General features: G+C 54.3%; 1 pseudogene; it reads left to right on the forward strand.

Annotated features, from left to right (window-relative positions):
- Positions 1-340: 340 nt before the first annotated feature.
- On the forward strand, positions 341-10,731 carry LOC119283789 (annotated as a pseudogene).
- Positions 10,732-11,291: the final 560 nt, after the last annotated feature.

The raw sequence follows: 11,291 nt of genomic DNA on the forward strand, positions 1-11,291 counted from the left end.
GTGGCTAATGTGCTGCGATACGGTTTAGAAGCTAACCTCCGTAACCGTCTCTCCCTCTTGGCAGAGCAAGAGCTTGTTGCGTTGTTGGCTGTTTTACAGGATTTCGTCCCCTCGGCTGAGGAAGACCAAAGGTTTCTTCTACAGGGTCTTGCCTTCTCCACCAAGCATGCGTACAGCACACTCATGGCACGCCCGGACTGTGATCCTCTCGCCCCCCTCATTTGGCGCTCTAAGGTTCCACACAAGATAATTTTTTTTACACTTGCTCGCTAATTGATTGGTCGTCTTATAGTAGGACCCCGAGCCGCCTTGAACAGGTCAAAGTTGGATGGAGTCCACCATGAAGCAGGCCAGGAAAGAATACGAAGAGCAAGTGAGTGGCGGAGTCCAGCGGATCCCGGAGGAATGCCTGGAGAAGGCCATCGGCCTGACCTCGCCGGCCGATGCCTGCCGCGCCTCCACGGTGTCGGCCGCGTTTCGATCGGCGGCGGACTCGGACGCCGTGTGGGAGCGGTTCCTGCCGCCGGACTGCGACGCCATGCTGGAGCGAGCCGTCCACGTCGTAGACTCCTCCTCCAAAAAAGATCTCTTCATGGAACTCAGCGACGAGCACATCCTGCTCGATGACGGCAAAAGGGTGAGTGAGTGCTAAATTTCCTGACAGCAAAACGGCAACCGATCTGTTTCTTATTTTATTTTTGAACTAGCAATCAATCTGGCTAATTATGTATGCATGTGCTAGAGTTTTGGGCTCCATCGATCTACTGGAGCCAAGTGCTACATGCTGTCAGCAAGCGAGCTGGCAATCGCTTGGGGTAAAATCGATCTTTACTGGAGAGAGAGGTTGGACCCGGATTCAAGGTAATTCCACGCTTGCGTTTGCACATACAACAGTACCATTTAAATTTGAGGTTAGTTGGCTTGAGTTTGTTAAAATGTAAATTGTTGTGTTCATTTGTTGTTTGACAAGGTAGGTTCCCCATGGTCGCGGAGCTTATTTCGGTCTGCTGGTTCAGCATCTTCGGCGTGATCAATAGCAGGGAGCTCTCTCCCAGCACCCACTACGCGGCCTACCTCGTCTTCAAGCTTACTCACGATGCCTCTGGCCTCAGCTCCCGCAGTCAGATATCATACGTTGAGGTAGGCGGCCAAGTGGTGGGGAGCGCCCGCACGGCGTCTTTCCATCCATGCAACCGTGCTTCCTGCAGCGGCGCCGCCATCAAGGAGGCATCATCTTCAACGATGAGCAACAATTGCGCCGTGAATCAGCCGCATGAGCACAAGGAGGAGGACGAAGGAGGCATCGTGAGGTACCCGCGCGAGAGGGTCGACGGCTGACTGGAGCTAGAAATGGGCGACTTCCACACCGGCACAGATTATCGGTGTACTAGAGTAGGGGTACCTTAGTATCCCGAACTTGTGCATGGGCAGTCGCAGCATCCCGCGGCAAGGCTTGCCGGGTGACCGCCAAGGTCCTCCGTGGTTCCTTTGGAGCCATTCAAGGACAAAGTATCCAAGCCAAGGAGCTCCTTGGCTTGGATACTTTGTCCTTGAATGGCTCCAAAGGAACCACGGAGGACCTTGGCGGTCACCCGGCAAGCCTTGCCGCGGGATGTTGCGACTGCCCGTGCACAAGTTCGGGATACTAGGGTACCCCTACTCTAGTACACCGACAGGAGCCCCCGGGCCTGGGCCATACACGGTGCCGAGCGTTGTTGGGCCAGGCCCAAAACAGGGCACGGGCACGCGCGGCCTGGGTTACACCGTATCTCTCCCGGTATCCACCGCGCCCTGCCCGAACGGCACGCGTTGAATGCGGCGTCGTGGGATAGATCGTGGGTGGTTTCTTTATTCGGAAAGGCGGAACGTCCGCCCCCTCCCTCTTTATAAGCATGGGAAACAGGGGTAGTTCGCCCATTCGCCGGTTGCTACTCCTGTCTCGGAAACCTCCGCCGCTCCCTCGTCTTCCCAAAGCTGAAAGAGAGCAGCGCCTCGCCCCCCATCGCCACCAGCACCACCAACACCGTCGACCTCCTCCACCACTTCCGCCATGGCTCCGAGAGCCGACAAAGGGAAGGTTATGAAGTCGACCTAGGCGCAACGGCTTGCGGCGCTGCGAAAGGAGCGGGCAATCTTTCCCCCCCAAGCTCGCCATGAGGGAGCTGAGGGAGAATTACTACCTCTTCTGGTCAACGGAGACGCGAGCGCATCCGCGCACGAAGGTACTTCCAGCCGCCGCTTGGAAAATGGTTCCAAACGGATATCCTTTCTTCGCCTTGTTCTTCTACTGCGGGCTCTGCCCGCCCTTCTCTGAGTTTTTCTGCGATATTATGAACACCTACGGGTTCCGCCTCCTTGACTTCACCCCCAATGCTGTTCTGACCATGGCAGTTTTCGCACATCTCTGCGAAAACTTTGTCGGAGTCTATCCCAATGTAGCCCTTTTTCGCCACTTCTTTATGCCCCGAGTAGAGAGAGGAGAGCCTTTATCCGGCGGAATCGCCTGGATCTCGAGGGCCGACAAGAAGGACACTTATCTGGAGGGAGAGTTCCGCGGCAAGTGGGAGGAATGGAGAGCAGACTGGTGCTGGATTGTCGAGGAGAACCCGCAGCCGTTTACCGCCCGGCGCCAAGCCCCAGTAGCACGCGGCAGCGATTGGAGTGACGTGGCCCCGGAAGACGATAGGCTTAAGATTGCCGTCACCCGGATCCAACGCCTCAGGCTTGCCGGGCTCACTGTAGGCGCTGTTGGTGCAGATTTTCTTCGCCGCCGCATCGCCCCCCTGCAGGAACGGAGGAGACCCGCCTGGGAATTCAAGAATGCGGCGGATATCATGAGGCTGCGTCCGGGCCTCAACTTCAACTTCACTGTTCTGGAGCTTAACGCGATGCTCCAGGAGCTGTTCAAGTACGACCCTCAACATCCCGAAGAGTTCAGGTTGCCGAAGGGTGTCGTTCCGCTGTGCAACAACTCCGTGCTCGACCGCATCCGTGCAATGATGCCGCTGTGCGATTCGCATGGAATTGTCCCAACTTGGCAAGAGCAGGCATTCTTTGACGGCTTGGTAGAAGTGCCGGTCCGCTCTGACGAAAAGAATAGCCTCACCCGCGACACCACCGATGCGGAGATGACACGCATCGCCACTAGGCTGGAAGAGGCGGTGGCAGCCGCAGCCGCGGGCGAATTTGTATTCACCATGGAGGAGGCAGAGACAGCGGAGGCGGCAAGCCGTGCCGAGCGAGAGGAGCTCGTCGGCGAGAAAGAGCTTGCCGGGCATGACGTCGAGTCGAGCGAGCCCGCTGAGGATACGAGCGGCTCGCTGGAGATCAACTCCTCTTCCTCCTCATCTTTAGGCAGCTCGCCGCAAGCAGAGCCTCCATCCCCACCAAGAAGGCGTCTCCGCAAGGCCGGGGACGTAGCGGGGCGGCGGGCGAGTGAACAGTCGCCGCGCCGCGCGACACGCTCCACCGCGGCAAGCACTGTTGCTGCGGGAGCACCTCATGCTGCTGCGGCAACTGGAGCGGGGTCCACCCGGACCACCGCTTCTGCTCCTGCCGCTTCTCACGCTGCGGCGGCAGCCGGAGCGGGGTCGTCTCAGACCACCGCCACTGTTCCCGCCAAGCGGCCAAGGGAAACTACTCCTCCGCCTCCTCGCGCCGGACGTGAGCCGGACTTCGACTTCTCCGTGTTCAGCTCTGACGAGGAAGAAGAAGAGTAAGATTGTCTTGTTGTACTTGTAGTTCTTCAATTCTTGCTGTTTTGTCTTGTATCTCATTTGCTTTACTCTGGACTTATTCCTTTTTAGGAATCTGGCCCAGAGAGCAGCGAAGAGAGCCAAGGTCCCGGTGATTGTCATCGAGGACGAACCCATCGCGACAGCAGGGGGTGCGTCCGAGACAACCTTGCTGGACCCGGCAACTGTTCTCTAGAGCAGCCCCCATCGTAAGTATATGGTTCGCTTTCCGCTGTTAGGCGCACATGGATACTCTTTCTTTACTGACATCTGACTGTTGGTTTGTGTAGGAGCAGAGCAGCCCCACCAGGAGTGCCCGGAGGCCGCCCCCGAAATGCCAAGGGAGAGTCCTCCGGCAAGGGAGAGTTCTCCGGCAAGGGACAGCACCAGCGTCCCCCCGGCGGCGGAGACTACGACTGCCGAACCCAGTACAGGTAATCTTCTCTTCAAAGCTTCCCTTGGGTTCTTCTTCTTTTTGGGTATTTGCTTGACTTTTCTCACTTTTCCGGCCATCAGACCCATCTGCTGCGGAGCCGATGGAGACCGAGGTTGCTGCCGACGACGCCGCTGATGATCCCACCGGCGACGAGGCCGCCAAAGCTGTCGCCGCAGCAGCTGGCGAGGGGTCTGGCGATCGCACTGATGGCCCTGAGGCCGCAGGAGCACCAGGCGCTACGTCGACCGCCGACCCGTCCGCCGCTGCCGCAGCGCCAGGCTCCGAAGAGCCCCAGCCAGGCGTCTACTTGAAGACCGGCGATGGCGTCTTCATCAACCTCCCCTAGGCGTCAAGCTCCAGGGCGCTGGTCGAGGGAGAGAGCTTTGATGGAGAGGTGCTCGCCTCCGCTGGGCTGACGCTAGTTGATCCGCCGAGCAGCAGCGGCGGCGAGCCTGAGGAGGAGCGGCTGCTGCGGAAGCTGTTGTCGCTCTACCGCGCGCGGCAAGCCAAGCTGGAATCCCGTGAGGCGCTTGTCGCGAAGGCGGGAGTGGACATCGAGAAGCACGCAGAGGAGCTCCGGGGTCTCAACCAGGAAGCTCTCCGGTCCCTGGCAGAGGAGCGGGAGCAACTCGCCGAAGAGCAGAAGGCCTTCTTCCTCGAGAAGGCCGAAGTTGAAGAGCAACAGCGGCTTGCCGCTGAGAAGCTGTCTGCGTAGGAGGGTGAGCTGGTGCAGCGGAAAGTTAACCTTGACAGCCACGAGGAGGAGCTTGCCGCGCGTGAGCAAAAATTTGGTGGAGCCCTTAAGCAAGCAGAGGATGCTGCCACAGTTGCCGAGGCCGCCAAGAAGGAGCTGGAGACGAAGGTGGCGCAGCTGGAGGCCGATCTCAAGGCGAGTGGTGAAGAGCTTGCCATGCTCAAGCGTGAGCGGGAGAAGGACGCCCACAGCAACTGAGAGCTGCAGGTTCGTCTCGCCGAGAAGGACAAAGAGCTTAGCGCCGCCAAGGACTCCAACGCAAATCTTGAGTTGAAGCTGACCACTTTGACCAAGACGCTGGACGGCGCCAGGGAGCAGGAGGTGGCCTTGAAGGAGGATATCAAGGGCGACAAGGCGCTGCTGGCGAGTGCTGCCGCCGCCCAGAATGCTTTTAGGGAGAAAGTGAAGCACTGGACGGAGGGTCTCGTGAATGCTGCCGCAGATATCGATAGGGAGCTGGCGCAGCTGGGGGTGGAGGATCTCGGGTATCCCTCTGATGAGAACCTCCAACTCAGCGCCAAGCTCACCTTGTTCTTCAAAGGCATGGCGACGGCCCTCCAGCGGCTCCGGGAGAAGATCCCAAAGCAGCTGGCCGACGAGTCGCGAAAGATCTGCACGGGAGCTCTTCAAAAGGTGTTGGTGAAGGTGGCCTTCCGCAACCCGGGCCTCAACCTCATCAACGTCCTCAAGACCCTGCCGCCGGATGCTGATCTGGAGGCGCTCAAGACCCTTGTCGCACCCATTGTGGATAAGGTGAGCGGGATCAAGAGGATTGAGGGTGATCGCGTAGACTAGGCCGCCCGTTTTCTTCTTTTCTTGTCGCTGCTGGTCATGTTATGAGAACAATCTGTTAGAGCCGCGACAAGCTACCTTGTAATATAACTCTATTCCGGGTAATGATTGCAATGTTATTCCCTTTACTTGATTCCTCCCTTTGTATGTTTTTGCCCTACGCTTTTAGGGAACTTGCCGGTGCAGGCACCTTAGCCGCGTGCGCTGAGTGCGGGACGTCAGCAGCCTGCTGGCGGTGCCGCTACCGACAAGAAACCTTGTCGCAACTAGTCGCAGCTCACTTAAGTTGTTGAGCGGACTCGAAACAAAGTAAGGGCGCAACTAGCTACGAGTTGGTTCCTCCGCGCACAGGTTTTCCATACAAAGTGCGGTCGTTCAAGGGAGATAACTTAAAAATTTAAAAAATCTGATTGCTCAAACTTTGGCAACTTAGCTTTTCTGTTGTTTGCTTCCCGGTAAGGCGAAACTTTCTTGAACGACGCCTGGTCCATACCATTATCTTCTCCTTTCCCCCCAGCAAACTTGTGGGCGAGGGAACCTTCCTTTCCTTGAGAAAAAAGAAAGAGGAGAAAATAAAGATATGGAGCCTTATGGCTCGTTATTGCTTACCGGGGAGTAGGTGCTGCACAAAGTGTCAGATCACATATGCAAAAAATAGAAAGCATGAAATTGACAAGATGTGCAGAGCATATGAGCTTTACTTATGCACGGGGTTTGCGCCTGGCTTTGTACAAAGGATTACATGCAACAGCGGCAAGACTTGTACAAAAGGTGGTTGCCAGAACAGGTTCCGGCAACCGCGCCTTACGGGTAAAACTTACGAAGATGCTCAATGTTCCAGGAATTGCTCATCGGAATGCTATCTTCGGTCTCAAGGCGGGCAGCGCCAGGCCTAGTGACTCGTTTCACCCGGTAAGGGCCTTCCCACTTCGGCGTCAACTTGTTGGAATTCTTGGCGGACTGAACACGCCGAAGAACAAGGTCGCCTTCCTCGAGACTTCTGGCGTTAACTTTGCGGCTATGGTAGCGGCGCAAAGCTTGCTGGTAGCGAGCAGCTCGTACAGCAGCCTGAAGACGGTCTTCCTCAAGGAGTAGCGCGTCATCTTGTCGCAGCTGCTCTTGCTCAAGCTCATCATAAGCGAGCACTCGAGGTGACCCGTATACGAGTTCCGTGGGGAGAACTGCCTCTGCTCCATAGACTAGAGCGAAAGGTGTCTGGCCAGTGGCTCGATTTGGCGTCGTCCTGATCGACCAAAGAACCACCGGCAGCTCCTCGATCCAGTTTCTTCCGCACTTGTGCAGCCTGTCGAAAGTCCTGGTCTTGAGCCCACGCAGCACTTCAGCATTTGCCCTCTCCGCTTGACCGTTGCTTCTCGGGTGAGCAACAGAAGCGAAGCAGACCTTGGCGCCAAGATCTTGGACGTACTGCATGAAGGTGCGGCTCGTGAATTGCGTACCGTTGTCGATGATTATCCTGTTAGGGATCCCGAAGCGGCAAACAATCGACCTGAAGAACTTGACTGCTGACTGTGCTGTCACCTTCCTAACTGCTTCCACTTCCGGCCAGTTTGTGAACTTGTCGATTGCAACATACAAGTACTCAAAGCCCCCGACTGCTCGGGGAAAGGGGCCAAGGATGTCGAGCCCCAGACCGAAAATGGCCAGGATAAAGGGATCGTCTAGAGAGCTTGAGCTGGTTGGTGTATCTGCTTGGAATGGAACTGGCACGCTTCACACTTGGTTACTTGTGCAGTTGTATCCTGGAGGGCTGTCGGCCAAAAGAAACCTTGCCGGAATGCTTTGCCAGCAAGTGCTCTTGCGCCAATGTGGTGACCACATATGCCTCCATGTGTCTCTGCCAACAGCTTTTGTCCGTCTTCCCGGTGAATACACTTCAATTTCACACCGTTGAGTCTTCTTCTGTACAGTGTGTTGTCGACAAACTGGTACATACTTGACTTCCGAGCTACTCTTTCCGCTTCTTCTTGCTCTTCGGGAAGTTCTCATGTCTGAAGGAAACGGACAATCTGCTATGTCCATGCTGGAGCTTGTGGCTCGACAACAAGGACTAAAGGCAAATCTGCTGCTGCGGGAACATCCGCTTCTACGGCGAGAACCTGCGGCTCTGCCGGAGCTTGACGTTCCCCGGCAATCTTGCTGGAGCAAAACTTGTCGGGAGTTTCTGCTTCAACGGAACAAACCCTAGGGCTTGCCGGAGCAGACTGCTCCTGAGCGCTCTTGGCGTTGATCTTGGGGACCTTCTTGGCGGCGGCTTCGGGAAGCTCTGACGGAAAATAGTCACCAGAAATCAACTTCCTCTTCTTGCTCTGTCTAGTTGATGGCGTTACAGACGGTTGAGTCAGCTTGAGCACAAAGATCTCTGGTTCCACAGGTAACTTAAGTGCGGCGCACTTTGATAGGCCATCGGCAATGGCGTTCTGAGCTTTTGGAACATGCTCCATCTGTAGGCCGTCAAAGTGCTCTTCTAGCTTTCTCACTTCGTCGACGTAGGCTTCCATCAACGGACTCTGATAGCTCTTGTTCACTTGGTGGACGACAAGCTGCGAGTTACCCTTGACAATGAGCTTCTTGATCCCAAGGTCTGCCGCGATCCTGAGACCGGCAAGCAAGCCTTCATACTCTGCAGTATTGTTTGTTGCTTGCTCCTTGGGAAAGTGCATCTGGACTACGTACTTGAGGTGCTCTCCGGTAGGTGCGACAAGTAGCACGCCAGCGCCGGCGCCTTGCAGCGAAAAAGCACCATCAAAGTACATCAGCCACTCTTTGCTTGCTTCCTCGATGGGGATGCTCGTTTCTGGAATTTCTTCATCTGGTGTTGGCGTCCATTCTGCTATGAATTCTGCCAATGCTCTGCTTTGGATAGTTGAAGTACTCTCAAACTTGAGGCCAAAGCTTGACAGTTCCAGTGCCCACTCAACAATCCTGCCTGTCGCTTCTGAATTCTGTAGTATCCTCTTCAGTGGAAAACGAGTGACAACTGTGATCTCATGTGCTTGGAAGTAATGGCGCAGCTTTCTCGAGGCCATGAGAAGGCCGAAAAGCAATTTCTGCACGCCAGAGTACCTTGACCTAGCCCCCTACAGAAGGGAACTGACAAAGTAAACTGGGCGCTATACCATTCTCTTCTGTATCTCCTCGCGCGTCTGCGCAGATCCATCCTTGTCGGGACCAGAGCTTGTCGGGGAAGCCCCCTGCTTGTCGCTGGATGCGCCTGTCGTGGTTGCTGGCTCGTCATCTGCCTCCCTCTCTGCTACTAACGCAGCACTAACCACTTGATTGGTTGCCGCTATATACAGCAACAACTTCTCTTGTGGCTTAGGTGCGACAAGTGTTCGATTGGAGGACATGTATCTCTTCAAGTCTTGCAGTGCAGCCTCCGCTTTCGGAGTCCATTTCATTGGACCTGCCTTTTTCAATATTTTGAAAAATGGCAGGGCGCGCTCAGCAGACCTAGAGATAAACCTGCTGAGAGCAGCCACGCAACCGGCAAGTCTTTGTACATCCTTGACGCGCTTTGGTGCTTCAATCTGCTCAATGGCCTTGATCTTGTCGGGATTGGCTTCGATTCCCCACTGAGACACGAAGAACCCGAGAAGCTTGCCGGAGGGGACTCCAAACACACACTTCTCGGGGTTGAGCTTGAGGCTGATCTTGCGCAGATTTGCAAAGGTCTCGTCTAAATCTTGAATCAGAGTTGCCTTGTCCTTGCTCTTGACCACTATGTCATCCATGTAGGCTTCCATATTTCTGTGTATTTGTGGCTCAAGAGCGACATGGACTACCCTTACAAATGTTGAACCAACATTTTTTAAACCGAAAGGCATCTGTATAAAACATTACGTGCCACATGGAGTGATGAATGCGGTCTTCTCCTCATCCTCTTCTGCCATGAAGATCTGATGGTATTCTGAGTATGCGTCAAGAAATGAAAGCAAGTCACATCTGGCCGTGGAGTCAACAATCTGGTCAATGCACGGCAAAGGAAATGGGTCTTTGGGACAAGCTTTGTTAACATCGGTAAAGTCGATACAAAGTCTCCATTTCCCGTTCGCCTTGCGCATGACTACAGGATTAGCCAACCACGTAGGATGGAACACTCCTCTGACAAGGCCTGCTGCTTCCAACTTCTTGATCTCTTCTGCGATGAATTCTTGGCGCTCCACTGCTTACTTCCTGACCTTGTGCTTGACGGGCCGCGCATGAGGACAAACGGTAAGATGGTGCTCAATTACTTTCCTGGGTACACCGGGGATGTCATACGGTTGCCACGCAAACACGTCGACATTCGCCTGCAGGAAAGCAATGAGCGCGCTTTCCTATTTAGGGTCGAGAGTGGCACTGATGGTGAAGGTACCACCAGTGCCGTCCTCCTTGGCGGACACCTTCTTGGTCTCTAGCGAAGCTGCCATTGTCTTCTTACACTTGCCGGTGGAGCTCGATGGTGCGTCCTCGACGGCAGCGCAGCACTCCGAAGAGGTGCGCTTGCCGGAGTGGGCATCAGAACTCTTGCCGGACTTGGTCTTCTTCTTCCCCCCGGGAGCTTCAACAGTAGGTGACTTGCGATCTGTTGCGGCTGCCGCTTCCCGGTAGATCTTGTCGGCGCAGATAAGAGCATCCTTCTTGTCGCCAGGGACAGAGATGACGCTTATCGGGCCTGGCATCTTCAGCATGTTGTATGCGTAGTGAGAGGCTGCCATGAACTTGGCGAGTGCTGGACGGCCGAGTATCCCATTGTAAGGCAATGGAAAATCGGCAACGTCAAAAGTGACCCTCTCAATCCTGAAGTTTACCTCGTTGCCGCAGGTAATAAAAGATTTGTTGTTGTTTTGTCGCTCTTCCGGCGGCCTCTGCACCGAGTTGATGCAGACGGTCAACAACGCAACGGAGGTGATGACGCGGGCGTGGATTTTCGCATGGAACTGCACGAGTTCGAGGAGCTGCAGTGGAAGAAGGGGCTCATCCTCGAAGGAATTGAGATAAGGCCTAAGAATTAATTAATATGATTACTATATCTCTGTATCATATACTCCTGTATAGGGATTGGAGTTGCTTAATTACCATGAAATTTATGTCTGGCTTTGGGTGATGAGCTATAATCGCATAGTTGTGCTGCTGAAAATACACTTGATATGGTGTGTAATTAAATAATCTGCTTCCTAGGTCAGGAGCCGATAGGCAGCAACAAATTTGGTGTGTGTAATTCAAATGGAATTATCTGGCTGTAATTAACTGCAAGGAATTGAACACTGCCGTTCATGTTTCCATCCGTAATACTACTACACAACCGCTTAGCGAGGAGGTATTATCATGGTGCTATAGCACTTGGAAACTGAACCCATACATCGGGGACAAACAGGAATATTGCGGTGTCCCTTTGCTTCAGCTAGCACACCATTTGTTTATTTTGATGAACACTTAATTTCTATTATCATCATATTACGGATAACACTAAGATATATTCCTTTATTATATATCAAAATACAACGGTAAACATGGATGCATATTTACCTGAATTGAAAAAAAAATATTAGAATCCGAAACGTTTTTGGAACAG

The sequence above is a fragment of the Triticum dicoccoides genome, chromosome 4A (genome assembly GCF_002162155.2).
Source record: "Triticum dicoccoides isolate Atlit2015 ecotype Zavitan chromosome 4A, WEW_v2.0, whole genome shotgun sequence".
NCBI classification, from domain to species: Eukaryota; Viridiplantae; Streptophyta; class Magnoliopsida; order Poales; family Poaceae; genus Triticum; species Triticum dicoccoides.